This window comes from Balaenoptera acutorostrata, chromosome 4 (assembly GCF_949987535.1).
Source record: "Balaenoptera acutorostrata chromosome 4, mBalAcu1.1, whole genome shotgun sequence".
NCBI lineage: Eukaryota > Metazoa > Chordata > Mammalia > Artiodactyla > Balaenopteridae > Balaenoptera > Balaenoptera acutorostrata.
In genome coordinates, this window is record NC_080067.1 from 107108 (window position 1) to 123859 (window position 16752).

A 16752-nucleotide genomic window follows, 5' to 3' on the forward strand; every position below is an offset into this window, starting at 1 on the left:
AGGCAAATCAGCGCTCCAAAGAAGTCTCGCTTCCCAGCGGGCAAAAGGGCCATGCGGAAAAAAGTGTCCAAACCAGAAATGCAGGACCGGCCATGGAGAAATGGGAGCCTTGCTACGCTGATGGGCGGGATGTAAATTGCCAACAGCCACTCTGGAGAAGTGTACGGTGTGTCCTGAAACATCTAAAAAACACAGCTTGGAGAGCATAGGGCACTTCCACTCATGGGCGTATAAATTGGGAAAACTAAAAATCAGCAAGACACAGGCACCCCAAAGTTTAGGGCTGCTCTGTTGACAAGAACCCCCACTTCATTACACCTTAAATATCCTAGGAAAGAGAAAAGTGGATAAAGAAGTTGTGGTCCTCATGTACAATGGAATATCACTCAGCCATGAAATCAACGTCATAAGGCTAGTAGCAGCACGATGACTGGATTTAGGTACGACGATTCTAAGTGAAATAAGTCACACAGAAAAAGACACTTATCATAAGAAATCACTTATAGAGGGAATGTAAACACCGCTACACTTGAACTGAATTACAAAACAGAACAGAGTCACACGTTCAGAAAACACACTATGGCTGCTGAACGGGAAAGGTGAGGTGGGGTGATGCATAAAACAAGGGTTTCAAATTAGCTCAGATACCGTTCCATAAACCCAATATGTAGTAGACAAGACCTACTCCTGGCTCAGTGAACTGGACTCAACACCCCCTATTCACCGCACAAGAATATATCTGACTAGTAAGAATCTTCAAACCTATGTATTGATATCTCTCTGTAAGTGAGTCAAGGGGGTGTAAAGCGGCCTAAACACAGCCGTGAAAAGCAGCTAAACCCCATTATAAAAATAAATTACTTTTCAAAACCCGTGAAACAAAGACAGTGAAAGAGAGAGAAATTCTTACAAAATTCGTTCAGGGGCTGTGATGCAACCTGGATTGACCATATCTAGACCCACAGCTGATTGAGACATAAGGGTGGACACTCTTGGGGCTCAGAGGTTTGGTGAGGTTGCATGAGCCAACGCAGACCCTTTAAAGTAATAGTGCATGGTACCCATCCCATGGGTCCCAAATCTCCAGGTTCAAGGGCATCTTCCTACGTCGAAAACATGCATGAGAAACCCAGAAGATGGTACACCGTGTGATCGGGAAAGGTTTCTAAAACGCACCTCATTTCTCATCTCCTTGTGCTCGGGTTCGCCATTCCAGCCGCTTTCCTAGCCATCTCCCTCCTTGGAGAATCAGCACCTTTAACCTCCTGTTCCGTACAGGTTGCAATTTGTCCTGAGGATGAACGGGAAGAGGGGGAACCAATGAGAGACTAGCTCTAGTAGTTGGGACAGGCACAGGTCACTCTATTTTCCCATCAGGAAGAAGAATTAACCACAAGCTCAGCCTGCCACCCAGAACCAGAAGAGGGCCTGAAGCAATCCTGCACTTTTGCGGCCAGCTCCCAAAAAAGCGACTGGAAAAATGGAGCTCAGGGGCACTGCAATTCACAAACCTGCAGAGTTATAAATGATAACTCTCGTCCACAAATAGATTGAGGGAAGGCAACGAAGAGGCTTTGAAAGCAAGGCAGAATTGCAGGAAACAGATTTCAGGAGGTAGATTCGAATCGCCTTGAAAGCACATGAAAAGCGGCAAAACGTGGACAATGATGCCCTTGGCCGAAAAGGGCGTATGCGTTTTTTCCTGACTATATTCAGGAAAAAACGCATACGTCCTTTTTGGCCAACCAAGCAACCTGGAAAGGCAAATCCGCGCTCCAAAGAAGTCTGGCTTCCCAGCGGGCAAAAGGGCCATGCGGAAAAAAGTGTCCAAACCAGAAATGCAGGACCGGCCATGGAGAAATGGGAGCCTTGCTACGCTGATGGGCGGGATGTAAATTGCCAACAGCCACTCTGGAGAAGTGTACGGTGTGTCCTGAAACATCTAGAAAACACAGCTTGGAGAGCATAGGGCACTTCCACTCATGGGCGTATAAATAGGGAAAACTAAAAATCAGCAAGACACAGGCACCCCAAAGTTTAGAGCTGCTCTGTTGACAAGAACCCCCACTTCATTACACCTTAAATATCCTAGGAAAGAGGAAAGTGGATAAAGAAGTTGTGGTCCTCATGTACAATGGAATATCACTCAGCCATGACATCCACGTCATAAGGCTAGTAGCAGCACGATGAGTGGATTTAGGTACGACGATTCTAAGTGAAATAAGTCACACAGAAAGAGACACTTATCATAAGATATCACTTATAGAGGGAATGTAAAAACCGCTACACTTGAACTGAATTACAAAACAGAACAGAGTCACACGTTCAGAAAACACACTATGGCTGCTGAACGGGAAAGGTGAGGTGGGGTGATGCATAAAACAAGGGTTTCAAATTAGCTCAGATACCGTTCCATAAACCCAATATGTAGTAGACAAGACCTACTCCTTGCTCAGTGAACTGGACTCAACACCCCCTTTTCACCGCACAAGAATATATCTGACTAGTAAGAATCTTCAAACCTATGTATTGATATCTCTCTGTAAGTGAGTCAAGGGGGTGTAAAGCGGCCTAAACACAGCCGTGAAAAGCATCTAAAACCCATTATAAAAATAAATTACTTTTCAAAACCCGTGAAACAAAGACAGTGAAAGAGAGAGAAATTCTTACAAAATTCGTTCAGGGGCTGTGATGCAACCTGGATTGACCATATCTAGACCCACAGCTGATTGAGACATAAGGGTGGACACTCTTGGGGCTCAGAGGTTTGGGGAGGTTGCATGAGCCAACGCAGACCCTTTAAAGTAATACTGCATGGTACCCATCCCATGGGTCCCAAATCTCCAGGTTCAAGGGCATCTTCCTACGTCGAAAACATGCATGAGAAACCCAGAAGATGGTACACCGTGTGATCGGGAATGTTTTCTAAAACGCACCTCATTTCTCATCTCCTTGTGCTCGGGTTCGCCATTCCAGCCGCTTTACTAGCCATCTCCCTCCTTGGAGAATCAGCACCTTTAACCTCCTGTTCCGTACAGGTTGCAATTTGTCCTGAGGATGAACGGGAAGAGGGGGAACCAATGAGAGACTAGCTCTAGGGGTTGGGACAGGCACAGGTCACTCTATTTTCCCATCAGGAAGAAGAATTAACCACAAGCTCAGCCTGCCCCCCAGAACCAGAAGAGGGCCTGAAGCAATCCTGCACTTTTGCGGCCAGCTCCCAAAAAAGCGACTGGAAAAATGGAGCTCAGGGGCACTGCAATTCACAAACCTGCAGAGTTATAAATGATAACTCTCGTCCACAAATAGATTGAGGGAAGGCAACGAAGAGGCTTTGAAAGCAAGGCAGAATTGCAGGAAACAGATTTCAGGAGGTAGATTCGAATCGCCTTGAAAGCACATGAAAAGCGGCAAAACGTGGCCAATGATGCCCTTGGCCGAAAAGGGCGTATGCGTTTTTTCCTGACTATATTCAGGAAAAAACGCATACGTCCTTTTTGGCCAACCAAGCAACCTGGAAAGGCAAATCAGCGCTCCAAAGAAGTCTCGCTTCCCAGCGGGCAAAAGGGCCATGCGGAAAAAAGTGTCCAAACCAGAAATGCAGGACCGGCCATGGAGAAATGGGAGCCTTGCTACGCTGATGGGTGGGATGTAAATTGCCAACAGCCACTCTGGAGAAGTGTACGGTGTGTTCTGAAACATCTAAAAAACACAGCTTGGAGAGCATAGGGCACTTCCACTCATGGGCGTATAAATTGGGAAAACTAAAAATCAGCAAGACACAGGCACCCCAAAGTTTAGGGCTGCTCTGTTGACAAGAACCCCCACTTCATTACACCTTAAATATCCTAGGAAAGAGAAAAGTGGATAAAGAAGTTGTGGTCCTCATGTACAATGGAATATCACTCAGCCATGAAATCAACGTCATAAGGCTAGTAGCAGCACGATGAGTGGATTTAGGTACGACGATTCTAAGTGAAATAAGTCACACAGAAAAAGACACTTACCATAAGATATCACTTATAGAGGGAATGTAAAAACTGTTACACTTGAACTGAATTACAAAACAGAACAGAGTCACACGTTCAGAAAACACACTATGGCTGCTGAACGGGAAAGGTGAGGTGCGGTGATGCATAAAACAAGGGTTTCAAATTAGCTCAGATACCGTTCCATAAACCCAATATGTAGTAGACAAGACCTACTCCTTGCTCAGTGAACTGGACTCAACACCCCCTATTCACCGCACAAGAATATATCTGACTAGTAAGAATCTTCAAACCTATGTATTGATATCTCTCTGTAAGTGAGTCAAGGGGGTGTAAAGCGGCCTAAACACAGCCGTGAAAAGCATCTAAACCCCATTATAAAAATAAATTACTTTTCAAAACCCGTGAAACAAAGACAGTGAAAGAGAGAGAAATTCTTACAAAATTCGTTCAGGGGCTGTGATGCAACCTGGATTGACCATATCTAGACCCACAGCTGATTGAGACATAAGGGTGGACACTCTTGGGGCTCAGAGGTTTGGGGAGGTTGCATGAGCCAACGCAGACCCTTTAAAGTAATACTGCCTGGTACCCATCCCATGGGTCCCAAATCTCCAGGTTCAAGGGCATCTTCCTACGTCGAAAACAAGCATGAGAAACCCAGAAGATGGTACACCGTGTGATCGGGAAAGGTTTCTAAAACGCACCTCATTTCTCATCTCCTTGTGCTCCGGTTCGCCATTCCAGCCACTTTACTAGCCATCTCCCTCCTTGGAGAATCAGCACCTTTAACCTCCTGTTCCGTACAGGTTGCAATTTGTCCTGAGGATGAACGGGAAGAGGGGGAACCAATGAGAGACTAGCTCTAGGGTTTGGGACAGGCACAGGTCACTCTATTTTCCCATCAGGAAGAAGAATTAACCACAAGCTCAGCCTGCCCCCCAGAACCAGAAGAGGGCCTGAAGCAATCCTGCACTTTTGCGGCCAGCTCCCAAAAAAGCGACTGGAAAAATGGAGCTCAGGGGCACTGCAATTCACAAACCTGCAGAGTTATAAATGATAACTCTCGTCCACAAATAGATTGAGGGAAGGCAACGAAGAGGCTTTGAAAGCAAGGCAGAATTGCAGAAAAACAGATTTCAGGAGGTAGATTCGAATCGCCTTGAAAGCACATGAAAAGCGGCAAAACGTGGACAATGATGCCCTTGGCCAAAAAGGGCGTATGCGTTTTTTCCTGAATATATTCAGGAAAAAACGCATACGCCCTTTTTGGCAAACCAAGCAACCTGGAAAGGCAAATCAGCGCTCCAAAGAAGTCTCGCTTCCCAGCGGGCAAAAGGGCCATGCGGAAAAAAGTGTCCAAACCAGAAATGCAGGACCGGCCATGGAGAAATGGGAGCCTTGCTACGCTGATGGGCGGGATGTAAATTGCCAACAGCCACTCTGGAGAAGTGTACGGTGTGTCCTGAAACATCTAAAAAACACAGCTTGGAGAGCATAGGGCACTTCCACTCATGGGCGTATAAATAGGGAAAACTAAAAATCAGCAAGACACAGGCACCCCAAACTTTAGAGCTGCTCTGTTGACAAGAACCCCCACTTCATTACACCTTAAATATCCTAGGAAATAGAAAAGTGGATAAAGAAGTTGTAGTCCTCATGTACAATGGAATATCACTCAGCCATGACATCCACGTCATAAGGCTAGTAGCAGCACGATGAGTGGATTTAGGTACGACGATTCTAAGTGAAATAAGTCACACAGAAAAAGACACTTATCATAAGATATCACTTATAGAGGGAATGTAAAAACCGCTACACTTGAACTGAATTACAAAACAGAACAGAGTCACACGTTCAGAAAACACAGTATGGCTGCTGAACGGGAAAGGTGAGGTGGGGTGATGCATAAAACAAGGGTTTCAAATTAGCTCAGATACCGTTCCATAAACCCAATATGTAGTAGACAAGACCTACTCCTTGCTCAGTGAACTGGACTCAACATCCCCTATTCACCGCACAAGAATATATCTGACTAGTAAGAATCTTCAAACCTATGTATTGATATCTCTCTGTAAGTGAGTCAAGGGGGTGTAAAGCGGCCTAAACACAGCCGTGAAAAGCATCTAAACCCCATTATAAAAATAAATTACTTTTCAAAACCCGTGAAACAAAGACAGTGAAAGAGAGAGAAATTCTTACAAAATTCGTTCAGGGGCTGTGATGCAACCTGGATTGACCATATCTAGACCCACAGCTGATTGCGACATAAGGGTGGACACTCTTGGGGCTCAGAGGTTTGGGGAGGTTGCATGAGCCAACGCAGACCCTTTAAAGTAATACTGCATGGTACCCATCCCATGGGTCCCAAATCTCCAGGTTCAAGGGCATCTTCCTACGTCGAAAACAAGCATGAGAAACCCAGAAGATGGTACACCGTGTGATCGGGAAAGGTTTCTAAAACGCACCTCATTTCTCATCTCCTTGTGCTCCGGTTCGCCATTCCAGCCACTTTACTAGCCATCTCCCTCCTTGGAGAATCAGCACCTTTAACCTCCTGTTCCGTACAGGTTGCAATTTGTCCTGAGGATGAACGGGAAGAGGGGGAACCAATGAGAGACTAGCTCTAGGGTTTGGGACAGGCACAGGTCACTCTATTTTCCCATCAGGAAGAAGAATTAACCACAAGCTCAGCCTGCCCCCCAGAACCAGAAGAGGGCCTGAAGCAATCCTGCACTTTTGCGGCCAGCTCCCAAAAAAGCGACTGGAAAAATGGAGCTCAGGGGCACTGCAATTCACAAACCTGCAGAGTTATAAATGATAACTCTCGTCCACAAATAGATTGAGGGAAGGCAACGAAGAGGCTTTGAAAGCAAGGCAGAATTGCAGAAAAACAGATTTCAGGAGGTAGATTCGAATCGCCTTGAAAGCACATGAAAAGCGGCAAAACGTGGACAATGATGCCCTTGGCCAAAAAGGGCGTATGCGTTTTTTCCTGAATATATTCAGGAAAAAACGCATACGCCCTTTTTGGCAAACCAAGCAACCTGGAAAGGCAAATCAGCGCTCCAAAGAAGTCTCGCTTCCCAGCGGGCAAAAGGGCCATGCGGAAAAAAGTGTCCAAACCAGAAATGCAGGACCGGCCATGGAGAAATGGGAGCCTTGCTACGCTGATGGGTGGGATGTAAATTGCCAACAGCCACTCTGGAGAAGTGTACGGTGTGTCCTGAAACATCTAAAAAACACAGCTTGGAGAGCATAGGGCACTTCCACTCATGGGCGTATAAATAGGGAAAACTAAAAATCAGCAAGACACAGGCACCCCAAACTTTAGAGCTGCTCTGTTGACAAGAACCCCCACTTCATTACACCTTAAATATCCTAGGAAATAGAAAAGTGGATAAAGAAGTTGTAGTCCTCATGTACAATGGAATATCACTCAGCCATGACATCCACGTCATAAGGCTAGTAGCAGCACGATGAGTGGATTTAGGTACGACGATTCTAAGTGAAATAAGTCACACAGAAAAAGACACTTATCATAAGATATCACTTATAGAGGGAATGTAAAAACCGCTACACTTGAACTGAATTACAAAACAGAACAGAGTCACACGTTCAGAAAACACAGTATGGCTGCTGAACGGGAAAGGTGAGGTGGGGTGATGCATAAAACAAGGGTTTCAAATTAGCTCAGATACCGTTCCATAAACCCAATATGTAGTAGACAAGACCTACTCCTTGCTCAGTGAACTGGACTCAACATCCCCTATTCACCGCACAAGAATATATCTGACTAGTAAGAATCTTCAAACCTATGTATTGATATCTCTCTGTAAGTGAGTCAAGGGGGTGTAAAGCGGCCTAAACACAGCCGTGAAAAGCATCTAAACCCCATTATAAAAATAAATTACTTTTCAAAACCCGTGAAACAAAGACAGTGAAAGAGAGAGAAATTCTTACAAAATTCGTTCAGGGGCTGTGATGCAACCTGGATTGACCATATCTAGACCCACAGCTGATTGCGACATAAGGGTGGACACTCTTGGGGCTCAGAGGTTTGGGGAGGTTGCATGAGCCAACGCAGACCCTTTAAAGTAATACTGCATGGTACCCATCCCATGGGTCCCAAATCTCCAGGTTCAAGGGCATCTTCCTACGTCGAAAACAAGCATGAGAAACCCAGAAGATGGTACACCGTGTGATCGGGAAAGGTTTCTAAAACGCACCTCATTTCTCATCTCCTTGTGCTCCGGTTCGCCATTCCAGCCACTTTACTAGCCATCTCCCTCCTTGGAGAATCAGCACCTTTAACCTCCTGTTCCGTACAGGTTGCAATTTGTCCTGAGGATGAACGGGAAGAGGGGGAACCAATGAGAGACTAGCTCTAGGGTTTGGGACAGGCACAGGTCACTCTATTTTCCCATCAGGAAGAAGAATTAACCACAAGCTCAGCCTGCCCCCCAGAACCAGAAGAGGGCCTGAAGCAATCCTGCACTTTTGCGGCCAGCTCCCAAAAAAGCGACTGGAAAAATGGAGCTCAGGGGCACTGCAATTCACAAACCTGCAGAGTTATAAATGATAACTCTCGTCCACAAATAGATTGAGGGAAGGCAACGAAGAGGCTTTGAAAGCAAGGCAGAATTGCAGAAAAACAGATTTCAGGAGGTAGATTCGAATCGCCTTGAAAGCACATGAAAAGCGGCAAAACGTGGACAATGATGCCCTTGGCCAAAAAGGGCGTATGCGTTTTTTCCTGAATATATTCAGGAAAAAACGCATACGCCCTTTTTGGCAAACCAAGCAACCTGGAAAGGCAAATCAGCGCTCCAAAGAAGTCTCGCTTCCCAGCGGGCAAAAGGGCCATGCGGAAAAAAGTGTCCAAACCAGAAATGCAGGACCGGCCATGGAGAAATGGGAGCCTTGCTACGCTGATGGGCGGGATGTAAATTGCCAACAGCCACTCTGGAGAAGTGTACGGTGTGTCCTGAAACATCTAAAAAACACAGCTTGGAGAGCATAGGGCACTTCCACTCATGGGCGTATAAATAGGGAAAACTAAAAATCAGCAAGACACAGGCACCCCAAACTTTAGAGCTGCTCTGTTGACAAGAACCCCCACTTCATTACACCTTAAATATCCTAGGAAATAGAAAAGTGGATAAAGAAGTTGTAGTCCTCATGTACAATGGAATATCACTCAGCCATGACATCCACGTCATAAGGCTAGTAGCAGCACGATGAGTGGATTTAGGTACGACGATTCTAAGTGAAATAAGTCACACAGAAAAAGACACTTATCATAAGATATCACTTATAGAGGGAATGTAAAAACCGCTACACTTGAACTGAATTACAAAACAGAACAGAGTCACACGTTCAGAAAACACAGTATGGCTGCTGAACGGGAAAGGTGAGGTGGGGTGATGCATAAAACAAGGGTTTCAAATTAGCTCAGATACCGTTCCATAAACCCAATATGTAGTAGACAAGACCTACTCCTTGCTCAGTGAACTGGACTCAACATCCCCTATTCACCGCACAAGAATATATCTGACTAGTAAGAATCTTCAAACCTATGTATTGATATCTCTCTGTAAGTGAGTCAAGGGGGTGTAAAGCGGCCTAAACACAGCCGTGAAAAGCATCTAAACCCCATTATAAAAAATAAATTACTTTTCAAAACCCGTGAAACAAAGACAGTGAAAGAGAGAGAAATTCTTACAAAATTCGTTCAGGGGCTGTGATGCAACCTGGATTGACCATATCTAGACCCACAGCTGATTGAGACATAAGGGTGGACACTCTTGGGGCTCAGAGGTTTGGGGAGGTTGCATGAGCCAACGCAGACCCTTTAAAGTAATACTGCATGGTACCCATCCCATGGGTCCCAAATCTCCAGGTTCAAGGGCATCTTCCTACGTCGAAAACATGCATGAGAAACCCAGAAGATGGTACACCGTGTGATCGGGAAAGGTTTCTAAAACGCACCTCATTTCTCATCTCCTTGTGCTCGGGTTCGCCATTCCAGCCACTTTACTAGCCATCTCCCTCCTTGGAGATTCAGCACCTTTAACCTCCTGTTCCGTACAGGTTGCAATTTGTCTTGAGGATGAACGGGAAGAGGGGGAACCAATGAGAGACTAGCTCTAGGGGTTGGGACAGGCACAGGTCACTCTATTTTCCCATCAGGAAGAAGAATTAACCACAAGCTCAGCCTGCCCCCCAGAACCAGAAGAGGGCCTGAAGCAATCCTGCACTTTTGCGGCCAGCTCCCAAAAAAGCGACTGGAAAAATGGAGCTCAGGGGCACTGCAATTCACAAACCTGCAGAGTTATAAATGATAACTCTCGTCCACAAATATATTGAGGGAAGGCAACGAAGAGGCTTTGAAAGCAAGGCAGAATTGCAGGAAACAGATTTCAGGAGGTAGATTCGAATCGCCTTGAAAGCACATGAAAAGCGGCAAAACGTGGACAATGATGCCCTTGGCCAAAAAAGGGCGTATGCGTTTTTTCCTGAATATATTCAGGAAAAAACGCATACGCCCTTTTTAGCAAAGCAAGCAACCTGGAAAGGCAAATCAGCGCTCCAAAGAAGTCTCGCTTCCCAGCGGGCAAAAGGGCCATGCGGAAAAAAGTGTCCAAACCAGAAATGGAGGACCGGCCATGGAGAAATGGGAGCCTTGCTACGCTGATGGGTGGGATGTAAATTGCCAACAGCCACTCTGGAGAAGTGTACGGTGTGTCCTGAAACATCTAAAAAACCCAGCTTGGAGAGCATAGGGCACTTCCACTCATGGGCGTATAAATAGGGAAAACTAAAAATCAGCAAGACACAGGCACCCCAAAGTTGAGGGCTGCTCTGTTGACAAGAACCCCCACTTCATTACACCTTAAATATCCTAGGAAAGAGAAAAGTGGATAAAGAAGTTGTGGTCCTCATGTACAATGGAATATCACTCAGCCATGAAATCAACGTCATAAGGCTAGTAGCAGCACGATGACTGGATTTAGGTACGACGATTCTAAGTGAAATAAGTCACACAGAAAAAGACACTTATCATAAGATATCACTTATAGAGGGAATGTAAAAACGCTACACTTGAACTGAATTACAAAACAGAACAGAGTCACACGTTCAGAAAACACAGTATGGCTGCTGAACGGGAAAGGTGAGGTGGGGTGATGCATAAAACAAGGGTTTCAAATTAGCTCAGATACCGTTCCATAAACCCAATATGTAGTAGACAAGACCTACTCCTTGCTCAGTGAACTGGACTCAACATCCCCTATTCACTGCACAAGAATATATCTGACTACTAAGAATCTTCAAACCTATGTATTGATATCTCTCTCTAAGTGAGTCAAGGGGGTGTAAAGCGGCCTAAACACAGCCGTGAAAAGCATCTAAACCCCATTATAAAAATAAATTACTTTTCAAAACCCGTGAAACAAAGACAGTGAAAGAGAGAGAAATTCTTACAAAATTCGTTCAGGGGCTGTGATGCAACCTGGATTGACCATATCTAGACCCACAGCTGATTGAGACATAAGGGTGGACACTCTTGGGGCTCAGAGGTTTGGGGAGGTTGCATGAGCCAACGCAGACCCTTTAAAGTAATACTGCATGGTACCCATCCCATGGGTCCCAAATCTCCAGGTTCAAGGGCATCTTCCTACGTCGAAAACATGCATGAGAAACCCAGAAGATGGTACACCGTGTGATCGGGAAAGGTTTCTAAAACGCACCTCATTTCTCATCTCCTTGTGCTCGGGTTCGCCATTCCAGCCGCTTTACTAGCCATCTCCCTCCTTGGAGATTCAGCACCTTTAACCTCCTGTTCCGTACAGGTTGCAATTTGTCTTGAGGATGAACGGGAAGAGGGGGAACCAATGAGAGACTAGCTCTAGGGGTTGGGACAGGCACAGGTCACTCTATTTTCCCATCAGGAAGAAGAATTAACCACAAGCTCAGCCTGCCCCCCAGAACCAGAAGAGGGCCTGAAGCAATCCTGCACTTTTGCGGCCAGCTCCCAAAAAAGCGACTGGAAAAATGGAGCTCAGGGGCACTGCAATTCACAAACCTGCAGAGTTATAAATGATAACTCTCGTCCACAAATATATTGAGGGAAGGCAACGAAGAGGCTTTGAAAGCAAGGCAGAATTGCAGGAAACAGATTTCAGGAGGTAGATTCGAATCGCCTTGAAAGCACATGAAAAGCGGCAAAACGTGGACAATGATGCCCTTGGCCAAAAAGGGCGTATGCGTTTTTTCCTGAATATATTCAGGAAAAAACGCATACGCCCTTTTTAGCAAACCAAGCAACATGGAAAGGCAAATCAGCGCTCCAAAGAAGTCTCGCTTCCCAGCGGGCAAAAGGGCCATGCGGAAAAAAGTTTCCAAACCAGAAATGGAGGACCGGCCATGGAGAAATGGGAGCCTTGCTACGCTGATGGGCGGGATGTAAATTGCCAACAGCAACTCTGGAGAAGTGTACGGTGTGTCCTGAAACATCTAAAAAACACAGCTTGGAGAGCATAGGGCACTTCCACTCATGGCGTATAAATTGGGAAAACTAAAAATCAGCAAGACACAGGCACACCAAAGTTTAGAGCTGCTCTGTTGACAAGAACCCCCACTTCATTACACCTTAAATATCCTAGGAAAGAGAAAAGTGGATAAAGAAGTTGTGGTCCTCATGTACAATGGAATATCACTCAGCCATGAAATCAACGTCATAAGGCTAGTAGCAGCACGATGAGTGGATTTAGGTACGACGATTCTAAGTGAAATAAGTCACACAGAAAAAGACACTTACCATAAGATATCACTTATAGAGGGAATGTAAAAACTGCTACACTTGAACTGAATTACAAAACAGAACAGAGTCACACGTTCAGAAAACACACTATGGCTGCTGAACGGGAAAGGTGAGGTGGGGTGATGCATAAAACAAGGGTTTCAAATTAGCTCAGATACCGTTCCATAAACCCAATATGTAGTAGACAAGACCTACTCCTTGCTCAGTGAACTGGACTCAACACCCCCTATTCACCGCACAAGAATATATCTGACTAGTAAGAATCTTCAAACCTATGTATTGATATCTCTCTGTAAGTGAGTCAAGGGGGTGTAAAGCGGCCTAAACACAGCCGTGAAAAGCATCTAAACCCCATTATAAAAATAAATTACTTTTCAAAACCCGTGAAACAAAGACAGTGAAAGAGAGAGAAATTCTTACAAAATTCGTTCAGGGGCTGTGATGCAACCTGGATTGACCATATCTAGACCCACAGCTGATTGAGACATAAGGGTGGACACTCTTGGGGCTCAGAGGTTTGGGGAGGTTGCATGAGCCAACGCAGACCCTTTAAAGTAATACTGCATGGTACCCATCCCATGGGTCCCAAATCTCCAGGTTCAAGGGCATCTTCCTACGTCGAAAACAAGCATGAGAAACCCAGAAGATGGTACACCGTGTGATCGGGAAAGGTTTCTAAAACGCACCTCATTTCTCATCTCCTTGTGCTCCGGTTCGCCATTCCAGCCACTTTACTAGCCATCTCCCTCCTTGGAGAATCAGCACCTTTAACCTCCTGTTCCGTACAGGTTGCAATTTGTCCTGAGGATGAACGGGAAGAGGGGGAACCAATGAGAGACTAGCTCTAGGGGTTGGGACAGGCACAGGTCACTCTATTTTCCCATCAGGAAGAAGAATTAACCACAAGCTCAGCCTGCCCCCCAGAACCAGAAGAGGGCCTGAATCAATCCTGCACTTTTGCGGCCAGCTCCCAAAAAATCGACTGGAAAAATGGAGCTCAGGGGCACTGCAATTCACAAACCTGCAGAGTTATAAATGATAACTCTCGTCCACAAATAGATTGAGGGAAGGCAACGAAGAGGCTTTGAAAGCAAGGCAGAATTGCAGGAAACAGATTTCAGGAGGTAGATTCGAATCGCCTTGAAAGCACATGAAAAGCGGCAAAACGTGGACAATGATGCCCTTGGCCAAAAAGGGCGTATGCGTTTTTTCCTGAATATATTCAGGAAAAAACGCATACGCCCTTTTTGGCAAACCAAGCAACCTGGAAAGGCAAATCAGCGCTCCAAAGAAGTCTCGCTTCCCAGCGGGCAAAAGGGCCATGCGGAAAAAAGTGTCCAAACCAGAAATGCAGGACCGGCCATGGAGAAATGGGAGCCTTGCTACGCTGATGGGCGGGATGTAAATTGCCAACAGCCACTCTGGAGAAGTGTACGGTGTGTCCTGAAACATCTAAAAAACACAGCTTGGAGAGCATAGGGCACTTCCACGCATGGGCGTATAAATAGGGAAAACAAAAAATCAGCAAGACACAGGCACCCCAAACTTTAGAGCTGCTCTGTTGACAAGAACCCCCACTTCATTACACCTTAAATATCCTAGGAAAGAGAAAAGTGGATAAAGAAGTTGTAGTCCTCATGTACAATGGAATATCACTCAGCCATGACATCCACGTCATAAGGCTAGTAGCAGCACGATGAGTGGATTTAGGTACGACGATTCTAAGTGAAATAAGTCACACAGAAAAAGACACTTATCATAAGATATCACTTATAGAGGGAATGTAAAAACCGCTACACTTGAACTGAATTACAAAACAGAACAGAGTCACACGTTCAGAAAACACAGTATGGCTGCTGAACGGGAAAGGTGAGGTGGGGTGATGCATAAAACAAGGGTTTCAAATTAGCTCAGATACCGTTCCATAAACCCAATATGTAGTAGACAAGACCTACTCCTTGCTCAGTGAACTGGACTCAACATCCCCTATTCACCGCACAAGAATATATCTGACTAGTAAGAATCTTCAAACCTATGTATTGATATCTCTCTGTAAGTGAGTCAAGGGGGTGTAAAGCGGCCTAAACACAGCCGTGAAAAGCATCTAAACCCCATTATAAAAATAAATTACTTTTCAAAACCCGTGAAACAAAGACAGTGAAAGAGAGAGAAATTCTTACAAAATTCGTTCAGGGGCTGTGATGCAACCTGGATTGACCATATCTAGACCCACAGCTGATTGAGACATAAGGGTGGACACTCTTGGGGCTCAGAGGTTTGGGGAGGTTGCATGAGCCAACGCAGACCCTTTAAAGTAATACTGCATGGTACCCATCCCATGGGTCCCAAATCTCCAGGTTCAAGGGCATCTTCCTACGTCGAAAACATGCATGAGAAACCCAGAAGATGGTACACCGTGTGATCGGGAAAGGTTTCTAAAACGCACCTCATTTCTCATCTCCTTGTGCTCGGGTTCGCCATTCCAGCCACTTTACTAGCCATCTCCCTCCTTGGAGATTCAGCACCTTTAACCTCCTGTTCTGTACAGGTTGCAATTTGTCTTGAGGATGAACGGGAAGAGGGGGAACCAATGAGAGACTAGCTCTAGGGGTTGGGACAGGCACAGGTCACTCTATTTTCCCATCAGGAAGAAGAATTAACCACAAGCTCAGCCTGCCCCCCAGAACCAGAAGAGGGCCTGAAGCAATCCTGCACTTTTGCGGCCAGCTCCCAAAAAAGCGACTGGAAAAATGGAGCTCAGGGGCACTGCAATTCACAAACCTGCAGAGTTATAAATGATAACTCTCGTCCACAAATATATTGAGGGAAGGCAACGAAGAGGCTTTGAAAGCAAGGCAGAATTGCAGGAAACAGATTTCAGGAGGTAGATTCGAATCGCCTTGAAAGCACATGAAAAGCGGCAAAACGTGGACAATGATGCCCTTGGCCAAAAAGGGCGTATGCGTTTTTTCCTGAATATATTCAGGAAAAAACGCATACGCCCTTTTTAGCAAACCAAGCAACATGGAAAGGCAAATCAGCGCTCCAAAGAAGTCTCGCTTCCCAGCGGGCAAAAGGGCCATGCGGAAAAAAGTGTCCAAACCAGAAATGCAGGACCGGCCATGGAGAAATGGGAGCCTTGCTACGCTGATGGGCGGGATGTAAATTGCCAACAGCCACTCTGGAGAAGTGTACGGTGTGTCCTGAAACATCTAAAAAACACAGCTTGGAGAGCATAGGGCACTTCCACTCATGGGCGTATAAATAGGGAAAACTAAAAATCAGCAAGACACAGGCACCCCAAACTTTAGAGCTGCTCTGTTGACAAGAACCCCCACTTCATTACACCTTAAATATCCTAGGAAAGAGAAAATTGGATAAAGAAGTTGTAGTCCTCATGTACAATGGAATATCACTCAGCCATGACATCCACGTCATAAGGCTAGTAGCAGCACGATGAGTGGATTTAGGTACGACGATTCTAAGTGAAATAAGTCACACAGAAAAAGACACTTATCATAAGATATAACTTAGAGAGGGAATGTAAAAACCGCTACACTTGAACTGAATTACAAAACAGAACAGAGTCACACGTTCAGAAAACACACTATGGCTGATGAACGGGAAAGGTGAGGTGGGGTGATGCATAAAACAAGGGTTTCAAATTAGCTCAGATACCGTTCCATAAACCCAATATGTAGTAGACAAGACCTACTCCTTGCTCAGTGAACTGGACTCAACACCCCCTATTCACCGCACAAGAATATATCTGACTAGTAAGAATCTTCAAACCTATGTATTGATATCTCTCTGTAAGTGAGTCAAGGGGGTGTAAAGCGGCCTAAACACAGCCGTGAAAAGCATCTAAACCCCATTGTAAAAATAAATTACTTTTCAAAACCCGTGAAACAAAGACAGTGAAAGAGAGAGAAATTCTTA